General features: G+C 47.8%; 1 long non-coding RNA gene across 1 annotated transcript in view; it reads left to right on the top strand.

Moving 5' to 3' along the window:
- LOC122230614 overlaps positions 1 to 6,466 on the top strand; it is a 29,151-nt gene extending 22,685 nt beyond the window's left edge. Inside the window, exon 3 of the long non-coding RNA XR_006207619.1 lies at positions 6,257 to 6,466. This is a non-coding gene — a long non-coding RNA (uncharacterized LOC122230614). The remainder of the gene's footprint in view (positions 1 to 6,256) is intronic.
- Positions 6,467 to 14,224: the final 7,758 nt, after the last annotated feature.

Below are 14,224 nucleotides of genomic sequence, written 5' to 3'. Positions count from 1 at the left end.
CACTTCTGTGGCTGCTTCAAAGTGACTTTTCGTGGGGGGGCTCCCTCTACCCTTGAGGCAATGCGTGTGGCTGGAGATAGGCCCAAGCTCCACAGGTCCGGAGGTCCCCAGCCGCCCACCGTCTGCTGATGGTGTGTGTATTGTGCATGTGTGAGCCACACGGGTCAGGATAGCTGGGCACCTGAAACACAGCGATGTTGGGTGAGGCCGAGCCACAGAAGCAGAATTTTGGAGGTGCCTGGCATCCGGGACATGCTGTCCCTTCCGTCTGCTTTGTTTGAGGAGGCAAATAGTGCTCAGACAAATCCTGTCTTTTCCAACCATGTCCTTAACTCTGGTTCACTGTGCGAATGTCATAAGCCGATAGAGTACAGGATGATGTTTAGTTTACCCATAAAGAAATAATATACGCCAAAGCAACGTGAGATTAATCACACTGTTGTTCCGGGCCAGGGGAGGAGAAGGGGATCAAGTCTGGATTTTGTTGTTGTGTGTCCCCTTATAGGACCCAGTACTCAGGGGAGATGGCTTAGCCAAGCGAGAGCTGGTGTCGGAGTTAAACTCCCGCATGGCCAGAGCACGTGGCTAGGGAACACGGGTGCCAGTGACGATGGCCAAGAGGATATTGTTCTGGAGGTCGCCGCATGGCATTCACCACTGGCAGTAAGAGTCACCTTTTCTGCAGCAAGAACTGATTGCCTTACGGCCTTGGGACAGCTATTTTCAATCAGCAAAGTGTAGCCTTGCCCAGTGTTCACAGAACATGTGCCCTTGTCTCAGTGGCTTCTTCCTATGTCTTGGCTGACGAGCCCCCAGGGGGGCCCCTCAGCATCGGAGCCACTGAGTTCTTACGGCTAAGAACCGGCGAGACCCTGACACCCTCACACCACTTCTCTTCACTCTTGCATCAAAACGTTACTTCTAAAAACTGTTCATGTCTCTATCATAAAGAAGTGGATCCAGGGGTGCCTGGGTGGCGCAGTCGGCTAAGCGTCCGACATCGGCCAGGTCACGATCTCGCGGTCCGTGAGTTCGAGCCCCGCGTCAGGCTCTGGGCTGATGGCTCGGAGCCTGGGGCCTGTTTCTGATTCTGTGTCTCCCTCTCTCTCTGCCCCTCCCCCGTTCATGCTCTGTCTCTCTCTGTCCCAAAAATAAATAAAAAAAAAAAAAACGTTGAAAAAAAAAAAAAAAAAAAAAAAAGAAGTGGATCCCAAATCGCATCGGGCCAACACACGACAGTCCGCCCCGTGATTTCAAATCACTCACACGCCGGCTAACACTAAAGCGCAGGGCCCTGCACAAATCCAAGTTCGCAAAAATATCAATCCCCCCTGTGATTCTCCATCACTTACCACCTCGATCACACACACCCGGTCGTATTTCGTATTTCTCCTTTGCACATCCCTTTACACCATACTTTAGTCACCAGTGTAAGGAAACGTTTTCCTGATGTCGTCAATATGAACACGACAAAGGACTCTTCAACATGGTACCATGTCTCATCACCAACTGACCGGAAGTTAACCCTCTTAAGCCACTCCGTTCAACGTCCTTAACAATTATGTTTCCATAGGAAGATAATTTTTATAAAGCTCCGGGAGGTACAAGCCTGAGCAGTGCTATCGAACACCTGTTCGACAGCCACAGCATCAGAATTCGAGGCTGTCGTCATTCACGCACTTTTGTGTTTTCAACATCTGCAAAGTCATTTTGACTTTATTAGTATTATCTCCCAAATGTTTACGTTTTCTAATGTATGATTTCCGTGTGTTAGATTTATTTTAGGAGGTTCGATGTGAAATGTTTCTCTGATCATTTTTATACTCCCTTTATCTTCTATTGACCTTGAATAATATCTTTTTCCCTCTGTTGTCGCATCTGTTACCTGTTTTATTTTTATACATGCCATCGTGTCGCGTTTCTTATTTTTTCCCCTGACTCTAAAAGGTTATGATGAGGGGCTTGGCTTACTGTGTATTATCCTGGTCCAATTTCTCATGTTCTATGTCTCACCGAGGAGCCACCAAGGCCAAAGTCACAGATACTTGTACTAGAGGTTTTGGTTCTGTTCCAGCAACATACCCTTAGCAACATGTCTTCCTTCTGTCATAAGTATTGCCCCAATATTATGGCTACTCTGAGAGTATTCCACATATCAACTGTTCTTAAGGGCAACAACTTACAATCTATAGTTAGAAAAACATCTTTTAGGGGCTCCTGGGTGGCTCAGTTGGTTAAGCTGGTTAAGCTGATTTCAGCTCAGCTCATGATCTCATGGTTTGTGGAACTGAGCCCCCGACAGCACAGAGCTTGCTTGAGAGTCTCTCTCTCCCTCTCTCTCTGTCCCTACCCCACTCACATGCACGTTCTCTGTCTCAAAAAAATAAACTTAAAAAAAAAGAATAAAGATTTTTATGTCATTTTATAGTACTTCTTAGTGTTTTCTCCAACTGCATTATGTCGACTTTCCATTCCTTTCTGTTTTCTTCCATGTTAAACTCGTTTATGTTGTTTTAATGTATTTACTAATTTTATTTATGTGTGCACCCGACCATGACAACACTACCACAGCATGTGTGTTAAATTGAGATTGTTTGATTTCAGATATTTTAAAATTGAACATGACTCAGTGGACTTGAACTCGAGAAGAAGTGGCTGCCATTATTCCTCCCATTAATCCCCCCACGAGTTCAATAAGGACCTGTAAGGGTTTCCTTCATTTTAATGACTCTATTTTTGGCATAGGTTGTAAACTGGGCGTAAATGAGATGGATAAAACTGAGCACAGTTCGGGGATCTCTATCTGGCTTGAAAGTCCTTTGTGTTAAATTTCAAGGTTGCTATTGTAGGTTTCACTATGATCAAGAGTGGTTTTATTAACATAGGATCCCATATTCCCGGGACAGACATCTGTGGTGTGAGATTGAAGCCTGATGTATACCATCAAAGATAATGATACGTGAAAAGTAATATTTATTTATTTAATAAACTTTAAAAAAAATTTTTAAAAAGGGTGGGACGCCCGGGTGTCTCAGTGGGTTAAGAGTCCGACGTTGGCTCAGATCATGATCTCATGGTTCGTGATTTCGAGCCCTACGTCAGGCTCTGTGCTGATAGCTCGGAGCCCGGAGCCTGCTTCGGATTCTGTGTCCTCCTCTCTCTCTGTCCCTCCCCCCTCATGCTCTGTCTCTCTCTCTCTCTCTCAAAAAATAAATTAAATTAATAGATAAATAAATAAATAAACACTAAAATTTTTTGTAAAAAGAGAATGACATGTGTTTAAAAAAAAAGAAAGGGGGCGCCTGGGTGGCTCAGTCGGTTAAGCGGCCGACTTCAGCTCAGGTCATGATCTTGCAGTTCGCAAGTTCGAGCCCCGCGTCAGGCTCTGTGCTGATAGCTTGGAGCCTGGAACCTGTTTTAGATTCTCTGTCTCCCTCTCTCTCTGTTCCTCCCCCGCTCACACTCTGTCTCTCTCTCAAAAATAAAGATTAAAAAAAATTAAAAAAAAAAAAGACAACAATATGTGTCATATGCTCAGTTTTCTGTGTCCTATATACACCTTCCAAGGTGTCCCTGTTCTTTTAAAGTCTGGACATGCTGCCCATGGTCCTAGTTTTCATTTTCTCATAAGTGAAAATGGATTAAACAGGGCAAGTTGGGAGTTAGTAAATGATCAGTTTTTCACCTACTTATATTTAAAGATATCATTGCCCTTTCCATATATTCAGTAGCTGCTGTTTTACAACTAAACGCTGGCCCACAAAATAAATCAGCAATTAGATTGGGGATATAGTGACGGGGTCTCTGCCATGTGTCCAGTACTGTACTCAGTTCAGTAAGATAAGGGAAAAGTGTAAAAGTCGGTTCCTGGTTGTCTTACACGCTGGGTTATAAAAACCAAGAGCCAGCCAGTAGTTCGAGCCAATCTTCCTCGTCCAAGTCCATGTCTGACAGAGGGTGCGGTATGGGATCTTCATCGCTTCCCGTGGAGCTTGAAGGGGAGGTTCCCACGGCTGCACCTGCTTCAGTTAGTTCCTCCCCTGAATGGAAGGCTTCCCAGCGAGCAGAAGGTGCAGATGGCAGAGGGTGGCGTGGACGGGTTGGGCTCGGTGATGCCGGAAGTGGTGGGGACTCTGGTGAGCCCTCCGTTGCAATTAGCTGGCCAGGATGATGATCGGTGGAGGGAGTAGAGGGTTTCGCGGACAGTAGAGTTGTATCTGGACTAGAAGATGGCGTTCCAATTTGGAATGGCGGGGCGAACGGGAGAGCATCCCTGGCCACAGCGAGCATGGTATCCAGTGGTGACCAACAGGCAAGATAGTGTGGCCAGCAGGCAGCGTGCTGCTCTGCGCCACTTGGGAACATGGGCAGGGTTACCACTTTATAATGGAGTCACGCTTGCAACGGAAAAATAGTGTCCTATAAAACTTCAAGTCTTTCTTGTTGTTCTTGCCACTCAAGGAAATCTAGGGTTAGTATGGCCATTGGTGCCCACCCTGGCCCAAGCGTAATTGTCCTGCATCATGTCTAAACGTTAGGCATCTAGAGTTGATACATTAAAAGATGGTGTTGTTTATGCCCGAAATTCGTGTCGAAGCAGCATATCATTTTCTTTACTTTGGTGCGATGTGCCGTTTCTTCAGTCACCCTGTAGGATTTACTAGTGGCACGTGCTGTAGTTTCCCCAGAACTATACGTACACCGTTGTTTTCTAATTAATACTTTTCCTTTTCATTTAGATGTTGGGGTGTGGGTAGTGCTAGTTCTTATCTCTGTGGGTGCCTGCAGTATTAAGTCAATGGAAGCTTTTCATCCTTCCTGTATCTGTGGTTCAGAGATCTTGCCACCTCCAAGATTGTCTTAGTTCCAGCTTTTATATCTAGGCTGTTAGTGAGCGACCTAAGCTTTTGCTGGAGCCAGTCAGCATAGCTTTCAGTTGATCTGAGGTTTGTTCTAGGATAAGCGGAAGTTCCGTGTTGTGTCTTAGCCCGTTCTTACATTAACTTTCCTCTGAAGTGGGTGCCCTGATCGGATTTTATGATGGTTTGGATGCCAGAGCAAGCAATCCAGACTTCTAATTCTCTGATGGCGAATATTTTTTTTTTTTACCATCTTTCCTGCAAGCAAAGGGGAATCCCCTTCCTAATCATGTGTCTATAATGGCACAGGTATGTAATGTATTCTCTGATACAGACAATGGTCCTATACTATCCATTTGTACAACTTGGAAGGGTCTGTCAGCTTTGACCTTCTCTGGAATATTCATTGATGCTTTCACATTTCACAATTCTCACATTTCTTCATTCGAAATTGGAGGTGTTGGTTAGGTACATGCCTGCTTCTTTCCCCCAAACATGTTCTCGTGCCACGTGTGACAGCACGTGTTTGGTGACGTGCCCATGCCATGATCCTATCAGGCATGGCATATCTGTGCGTTCGGGTTTTATGTTCCATCGTTCTTCTTGTTTATGTCTGGTTTTTCTTTTTTTTAAGTCTATTCATTTGTATTTGAGAGAGAGCACAAGCGGGCAAGGAGCAGAGAGGGAGACACAGAATCCGAAGCAGGCTCCAGGATCTGAGCCGTCAGCACAGAGCCCAACGCAGGGCTTGAACCCACGAACTGCGAGATCGTGACATGAGCCAAAGTTGGACACTCAACAGACTGAGCCACCCAGGCACCCCCTTTGTTTTGCTTTTTTTGGAATTGGTTTCGTCCTTATCCATGAATCATTGTGTTTTTAAAGTTAAATTTAAGGAATCTTTTTTTTAATGTTTATTTATTTTGAGAGAAAGAGAGAGCACAAGAGGAAGAGGGGCAGAGAGAAGGAGAAACAGAATCCCAAGCAGGCTCTTCGCCGTCAGCCCAGAGCCCCAGCGTGGGGCTCGAACTCACAACCCAGAACCGCAATATCATGACCTGAGCTGGGGTCAAGAGTCGGACGCTTAACCGACTGAGCCACCCAAGCACCCCAATTTTAAGGAATCTTTGCCTCTTTAGTTTTCTTAGTGAGTTTATCTACTTGGTTATTAAATTTGGTTACTTCAAAGTTGTCTTTGTGACGTGCAAGGACACATATGATGAATATGGAGGTGTCAACCAGGGCTATTTTCTGCCATATGTCCCTACCCCATATGTTCTTACTTCCTACTTTGCAGTCATCTCCGCTTCCCCCATGTTCCCAACTAAAGATCTGTCCCATTAGCCACCACCATGAATCTGAGAAAAAGTATACCTCATTCTGATTTTCCTCCACAGATTTTTCCATCGCTTGTTTCATGGTTCAGCATATTGTACTGATTCTTCTAAGACTGATTCCGTTAGTCCTCAAGGCCACAGTCTGCCAGCTACTCTGGATGGTGTCACCGACCCCGATCCTCTGTAAACCATGCGTTGCTGAGTGCCATGGTCCAGGGCGGCCCCCATCGCCCGACTGCTCCAGCTTGGATAGGCTCCTCCCTCAGAAATTCTGGCAAGTGCTCTATTGGCATAGATGAGATTTTCTCACTTCATGCGGAAGGTTGACCCTCCTTCCGTATTACCCACCCACCCATTCCGTTTCCATGCTAGGACTTCATGGTCAAGAGTAGCTCCCCTGTACTTGTCAGGGGTCTGCCTTACGCACTTCAGAATAGGCTGTTAGACTATTGGTTTATTTTCTGTTAGTGGCTCTGTATTTGGTAGGGCCTCAGAGGGTGCCCTGATGAAGCTTTCAATTACTTGATATCTGTTCTCAGCCACGGGAACTTCCTAGTCCAAAATGCATCTGGGTAAAACTTTGGGGTCCTGTGGTGTTTTAGTCCATGGTGAGCATGTTGCAAACCTTGGTGAGTATAATTACTCTAATTTATATCGAGAGTCCTTATTGGCTGGTACCAATGTATTTCAATCTCAGGCAGTATTTTTCAAATAGAGGCAGCCCTTGAGTCTCTGTCCATCTAAATTCTCTACTCCTCCTAGTTACTTCATAAATATGCCTTAATATGAACCCCACGTGTGGTATGTGCAGTTTCTAATATCCAAACACTGCTATCCTTTTCTGAGTTTCTTCTGTACTGGAACTTGGTATGCAATCTGTTTTGTTCATTATTGGGTCTGGTATTTTTCTGCCTCCAGGGGACCAAATTACACCTAGAAATTTTACTGTCGTGTGGAGTCCTCGGCCCTTACTTGGGCTGATTGTCCAACCTGTGAGTGTAAGGAATTCAACAGACTCAATTTTGATCCTGGTCTGTGTTCCAAGTAATCACCAGAAATAAGGATGTCATCCGTATAGGAAATAATGGTTTGTGTGTGTGCCGTTTTCATCCAAGGCCTGAATGTCTTCTGTTAGGTTGGGGGCTGTTACCAGACTGTTAAGCTGTCCTTGTGGTGACCTAGTAACCTGGTATTGTCACCCTCCCGTGGGAATGCAGTCATGGGTTCCCTCTCCCGGTGAAGTGAAATAGCAAAGAACATGCCAGATAAGTCTATCACTCTGTAGTAAGTTCCAGATCCAGCGGTGATATTGTTTATGATAGGCCTGGATCTGGGGGTGTTCCCTCAATTTTAGGAGTGTGTTTAAGTTCCTATAATTTACTGTAAATCTATAGGACCCATCTGGCTTTTTAATAGGCCAGAGTGGGTAATTACATGGTGAAGTACTTAGGCACGATAATAAATAAATTCCTTTAGGAGTTTCTGAAGTTTCCTTTGAGTATGTCCAATTACATCCATTCCAAGAATGTTTCCTAAATCAGGACCTCTAAGGCATTTAAGGCATGGGTGAATTTTCATCAATTGTTAGGAATCTATGGCCCACGTCCTTGAGGGTGAAGTTTTATCCAAATCCTTCAGTTAGTCCTTTTTATTGTTAAAGATCTCTAAATTAGTAGAATATGTTTGTATCATTGTTAATTGGAAGCCTGTATCTAACAATCTGGTAGTATACGGGTTTTTATTTATAAATGGGGTTTCTATCGATACGGCCAGCGTAACATGGGTGAATGCCTCCTTTGTCTGTCAGTGGCGTTTCTGTTAATGGGATTAAATTTCGGGGGTTTTGTGGGGGTTTTTGGATTAAGCTTTATAAAGGGGTTAGTATTTACAGTAAAGGGATTAGTGGGTCTATATGTGGGTTGATTTTCTCTAAGTCTATTTACTCTAAAACGTTGGTTGCTTCCATTTCTCTACCACTTATATAATTTCTGGGGTTTCTAGCTGGGTTTCTATGTTTATCGTTTGTTTTGAAGAGTGGTAGTGTAAGTCTCTTTGGTCTATTTTGACCGGGGCTGTTTACACTGGTGTAGGCCTGCTTTGGCTGTCTACACGGGTGTTAGCTTCACTTACTTCCTCAGCTGCTCGTACCAAGTCAATTCTGTGTTTCTGGTGCCTGCAAAGACGGTAAAAAATGCAGCTCTGTCCTATGGGGGTACGGCTTTTGGACTCACCTTTTAATTTGTTCTTTTCCACAGATAGAGGTGAGAGTGCCCCCTGTCGTGTGCGGCTGCCTCTGTGGAACCCTGGACTTCGGCAGTCAAGCCTCCCACGTAACTCTTCTGGGAGAGGACCCTAAGCACGTCATGCGGCCCTCCCGGGTCTGCCTTCAAGGGAAATAGGTGCATTTGTGTAGGTTAAGGCTCGGAATTAAGCCGATGCCAGCTCTCCCTAAAAACCTGCCCCTGTGACTGTTCCCCTTTGGCCACTTTCCCTTTCTTGTGTCCCCAGTTACCTAGACTTGCAGTGGCCAGCACGCTGTCCGTTGGCCCGGGGCTGCAGGGTGTGCTACAAATCTGCGCGGGTCCAACTGGACCCCAAGCACTTGAATGGGCTTCGGGTACAGGGAGCCCACACTCCACAAAGCGTTCTAAGGCTGCCTTTTAAGACGGTGTCTTCTGTTGGCCATGTTAAGTCTTGGAAATAGGCCGTGCCAGGTGCTCCAAATAATTCGCCACTGTGACCCGGCCTGTCCCTGCAATTGCCCTCCAGGGCCAGGCTGCCAATAAGAGCTGATAATGTGCCGGCCCAGCTTCTCAGGTCAGGTAGCCAGGCACCTCGATAAAGTCATGAAACGGGAAAGACAAGGTCACAGGAGTGGGCATTGCGGAGGACAAGGCGTCTCTTGGATTCCAAGCCCCACCCTACGCAAATGGGCATATTACCCTGAAGGCAGAGCTGGAAGAAGAGGCATGTCTCTTCCAAGAAGAGACATTTGTGAACCTTGATACAGAAGATGCCTGCATGCAGATTAGGCAGCAGATTCAATCGGGGACTGTCACCAATTTGAGCTGCTGTCTCAGAGTAGGTATCGGGGGGGGGGGGGGGTCTAACCACCCTGGAACCTCTGCAGTCGTTTGGGGCCATGCCCAGGTTCCCTAGAGCTGGAAGGTTCCTGCTGCCCAAGGCCTGCTGAAAGACTGCGTACTGAGCGTACGGGGACTTCACAATCGAAGGTCACCAACGATCTGGAAGACGGCTAGGGTTTGCAGCTGCCAAGTAACAGAAGATGTCTCTCGAGGACGCAGGGGACACCTAATCTCAAACCCTAGCACGGTCTCCCTGAAGGCACAGCTAGAGGATCCCACACGGCCTAATCAGGGTCACACAGGGCTGCCCTCTGGTGATTCTTCCAGCGAGAGTCACCGGGGTGCCCTGGTTTGGGAGAAATCTGGGACTGTTGAGACAGCAGGTCCAAATGGGGACTGACTCTCCCCCGATTTGCAGCTGCCACATCAGAGTGATCTGAGAGGGTTGGGCTCACACCACCCTGGAGACTGCAGTCCTTTGGGTCCTCATCCTGGCTCCTCTCTCCCTTCCCTGCCCCCCTCTGTCCCTCCCCCCCCCGTCTCTCCCTCCCCCCCACTCTCCCTCCCCCCCTGTCCCTCCCCCTGTCTCTTCTTCCTCCCCTCTCTCCCTCCCCCCCTCCCTCCTCCTCTCTCTCCCTCCCCCCCCTCCTCCTCTCTCTCCCTCCCCCCCCCCACGGAAAACTACCCAACATGGCTGCGAGCAGTTAAAGAAGGCCCACAGAAGCCGAAAGGCGTCCTGTGCTCACGGATTGGGGAATTTCACGCGGGGAAGGGGGCAATATCTCTCAGAGGTATCTGCTGACTCAATACAAGTCCTATCAAAGGTTATTGTTCCTTTTTAATGTTTGTTTATTTTTGAGAGAGACAGAGACAGAACGCGAGTGGGTTGGGGCAGAGAGCGAGGGAGGCACAGAGCCCGACGCGGGGCCCAAACTCACGAGCCGTAAGATCATGACCTGAGCCGAAGTCGGACGCTCAACCGACTGAGCCACCCAGGCGCCCCTCAAATGTCTTTCTTCTGCATTTTCGAGTTGCTGTCCGTCCTTTTGCAGGGCATTTCCTTCCAAACATCACCGTTTTCATCTCTTAGAGTTAGATGGGATCTTTTTTATGTTTTCCATTTATCTATTTAATATTTTAAATCTATGGACTACAGACAGTGATAATAAATGTCGAAATGTCCTCCTCCGGTGGCTCTAGCGTCTTCGTCACCTCTGGGTCATTTTTCAGTGATTGACTGATCTCACTAAGAGTCATTTCCCAGGCTCTTCGCACACCTCAAAATCTTTGATGGGATACCAGACATGCTGAAGTTGATTATGTTGGTTGCTGGTTACTTTTATGTAAATGTTGTTCTTTTTATATAAATTTCCTATGAATTTTGAGCTTCGTTCTGGGATGCACTTAAATTCTTTGGAAAGGGTTTGATCATTTCTGGTCTTGCTTTTATGATTTAAGTGGTCCAGATCAGTGCTCGGTCGAGGGCTGATTCGTTCCCGCTACTGAGGCAAGATCTTCCTAAGTGCTCCACCCACATCCCCCGGGTTATGAGGGGTTTTCTCCTGGGAACGAGGGCCATTCCCGGCGCCGTGTGGTGCCTGGCCCTGTTCCCTGTAATGATTTCCCCCCGACTGAGTACTTGCCTCACTTGGAGGTGCTGATCGGGGTGGTTCGGAACGCTGGGCAGGCCCCCAGACGGATCTTTCTGACTGGCTTTCCTCAGCTCTCTCCTCTCAGGACCTTGGCGACCTTGGCCTCCCTGAACTCCCAGCTCAGTGTCCTCAACTTGACAGGCCTTCTGGGCTCATCTTCAGTTTCCTCCACCCTGCGATGCTCGGAAATCGCTCAAGGCTGTAAATTAGAGCAATTGCCGGACTCCACTGTTTCCCGCCCCTCAGGGATCGCTGTCCTCTGATGTCTGATATCTTGAAGATCTGTGTTTCACTTATTTAGTCTGCTTTTGTTGTTTTGTGTCTTCAGGCAGGAGGGCAAACCCAGGTGCTGTTACCCTGTAACGGTGTTAAAATCTAAGTTGGAAAGTGTTCATCTAGGTTCTGAATAGACGGGGCGCTTGGGTGGGGCAGTCGGTTGAGCATCCGACTTCGGCTCAGGTCATGATCTCACGGCTCATGGGTTTGAGCCCCTCGTCGGGCTCTGTGCTGACAGCTCGGAGCCTGGATGGAGCCTGCTTCGGATTCTGTGTCTCCGTCTTTCCCTGCCCCTCCGCCGTTCACGCTCTGACCCTCTCTGTTTCTTAAAAAATAAAATAAAAATTAAAGAAAATTTAGATTCTGATTAGAGGCTTTTACAGAGTACAGAAAATAGCGAAAACCAGAATGCAACTCACCAGCTGGCTCCCAACACCTGACCTTACAGCCCTCCAGCATGTACCCACTGACCTTTGTCCCACATTCTTCCTCAACCTCTTCTTTCTGGTTTATCGCTTTACTCGGGCAAATAGAGAGTGAAACCGGGGTGCCTGGGTGGCTCAGTCGGTTAAGGCCAGACTTCGGCTCAGGTCACGATCTCATGGTTTGTGGGTTCGAGCCCCACATCAGGCTCTGTGCTGACGGCTCGGAGCCCGGAGCCTGCTTCGGATTCTGTGTCTCCCTCTCTCTCTTGCCCCTCCCCTGCTTGTGCTCTCTCTCTCTCAAAAAGTAAACATTAAAAAAAAATTTTTTTTTAAAGAAAGTGAAACCACCCTCACGCAATAGCGACTGCCCCATGTGACCTCCAGCCGGCCCAGACCACCCAGACCAGTTTGAACTTAACCCCTGACTCCTCCTTGTGCAGATGGGCCCTGGAGTGACCTCTAGAATGACCGATGACTACCTTAACTCATTATAATACTAAAATCTCCACCCCAGAAGAAGCCTCGGCCTCATTGACGTAACAAACAATGTCTGTGTAGACATGTTTCCTTAAGGCCCATGGACAACTTCTACTCACCCTACATATGATGACAGGGCTTCCCTATCTAAATATGCATCTTAACCCTAAATGAAAGGAGCCCACTCACCCCTGCTCTGGGAGTCCTGGCTTTGAAAGCCACTCCCCATTATCTCCTTATTTGCTACAACTGAACTTTTCTTTGCGACAACTCAACCCGGTGCGGCTTCTGACTCACCAAGGAGGGAACTCACATTGGTTCCGTTACAAAACCCTGCAGTAAAGAAAACACTTAACGCTTATATTTGAGAAGCACCGCACCAGTTCTGGTGACAGGTTTTTTGTTTAATGCTTATTCATTTTTGAGAGAGAGAGAGAGAGCACAAGCAAGGGAGGGGCAGAGAGAGAGGGAGACCGAGGACCCGAAGCAGGCTCCGCGCCGACAGCAGAGGGCCCATGTGGGGCTTGAATTCATGAGTGGTGAGATGGTGACCTGAGCTGAAGTGGGACAGTCAGCCCACTCAACCGACTGAGCCACCCAGGAGCCCCCTAAGGACAGTTTTTGCTTGCCTCTGGAGCAAAAGGAGAGCAGAGGCGCCCTCTCCCTTGCCCAGGAGCTGGGTGGATGGAAGTTCCTGCGGGGTCTGCGGTGAAAGCCCGCCCTTCGCCGCTCGACATGCCCCCGTGAGAGCATGTCAGCCTTGATGTTTCTTTCAAGGGCCCCCCAAGGGAAGGACGGACAGGACTGCCAAGTGGCCTGAGGGGAAGACTCCGCTTTTTCTGAGCTTTTGTGGGGTGTCCCTGGCTAACACTGGGCCCAGGCTAACTTCTCCCTGGGGGTGGAGGGAAGGACAGAAGCTTTGCCAAATCCCCAGGCTGTCACCCGAGCACTGAGGGAGAGGCAAGGAGGCCCGAGTCCTCTCCTAGGCACCTTGCTGTGCTGCTCCAAAACAGACCAAGAGAGGCCTCCACTCACAGGATCGTGATGGGATGTTTGGGGTCCAGGAGCAAATGGTCAAGGAAGAATTCTTGAGGAGCGCCTGGGTGGCTCACTCAGTTCAACGACTGACTCTTGACTTTGGATCAGGTCATGGGATCGAGCCTCGCCTCAGGCTCTGCGCTGAGCATGGAACCTTTTTAAGATTCTCTCTCTTTCCTTCTGCTTCTCTCCCCCACTCATGCGCGCTCTCTCTCTCTCTCTCTCTCTCTCTCTCAAAGTAAAAATATTTAAAACTTTATTTAAAAACAGAAAGAATTCTTGAGATGTTCGGTGCAAAGAAGGTGGACAGGATTCTGGGTGGGAAACGCTGTAACGGGGATTATGAGGGGTGACTGATTACATACTTTTTAGTTGGGGGGAGACGGGAGGGAGAGCTAAGTCTCCAAGGAATTTAGAAGCAAGGCTTCCAGGACCTTGAGGGGCTAATTGCTGTTAAGATAAGGTTATTCAGTACTGTCTAGTAGAATATTAGTCATGAGACCCTTCCGATGTATATCAGTGGGCTCTATGTTGAAAGGTGATCGCTAACGTGTATCTCGCGGAGGGAGGAGGGTGTTGAGATAAAGGAAGTTTCCGAAGGGATTTTCATCGGTTAAAGAAGACTTACAGGACCCTGGAGGTCAGACCCCTGTCAAGCTAGGGTTGCTCGTTGCCACTAGCAAAGAATTAACATTAAGGCAGTTGTGAGCTCCAACAGAGCTCACTCTGCCTGCCTCCAGTACTTGTCAATGGCCTGCAAGTTGCAAGGAGATTTCATTTTTGCTACATTTCTTTTGCCTTTGTTCTTGGTATCAGATCAGACTACAAAGTTCCTGTACTTTACCTGCTACGCAGCAAAAACTGGGCTAGATCCCGTGTATGAGTTGGGGGTCTCACTGTCTGCTCTCCTCGTGCTGTAAGACGTAGCACGTGTCCCCCCCCCCCCCGGGGTGTCTCAGTTCAGTGGCCGAAGCCAGCTCTTTCCCAACCCAGCCCAAACTGCAGAATGGAAATAGCCCAGAAGCCGGAATCCTGGCACTTAGATTTTATTTTTTGCGAAAAGCTGCTTGCCTT

Source organism: Panthera tigris, chromosome C2 (genome assembly GCF_018350195.1).
Source record: "Panthera tigris isolate Pti1 chromosome C2, P.tigris_Pti1_mat1.1, whole genome shotgun sequence".
NCBI lineage: Eukaryota > Metazoa > Chordata > Mammalia > Carnivora > Felidae > Panthera > Panthera tigris.
This window is presented reverse-complemented; position numbering and strand designations above follow the sequence as displayed.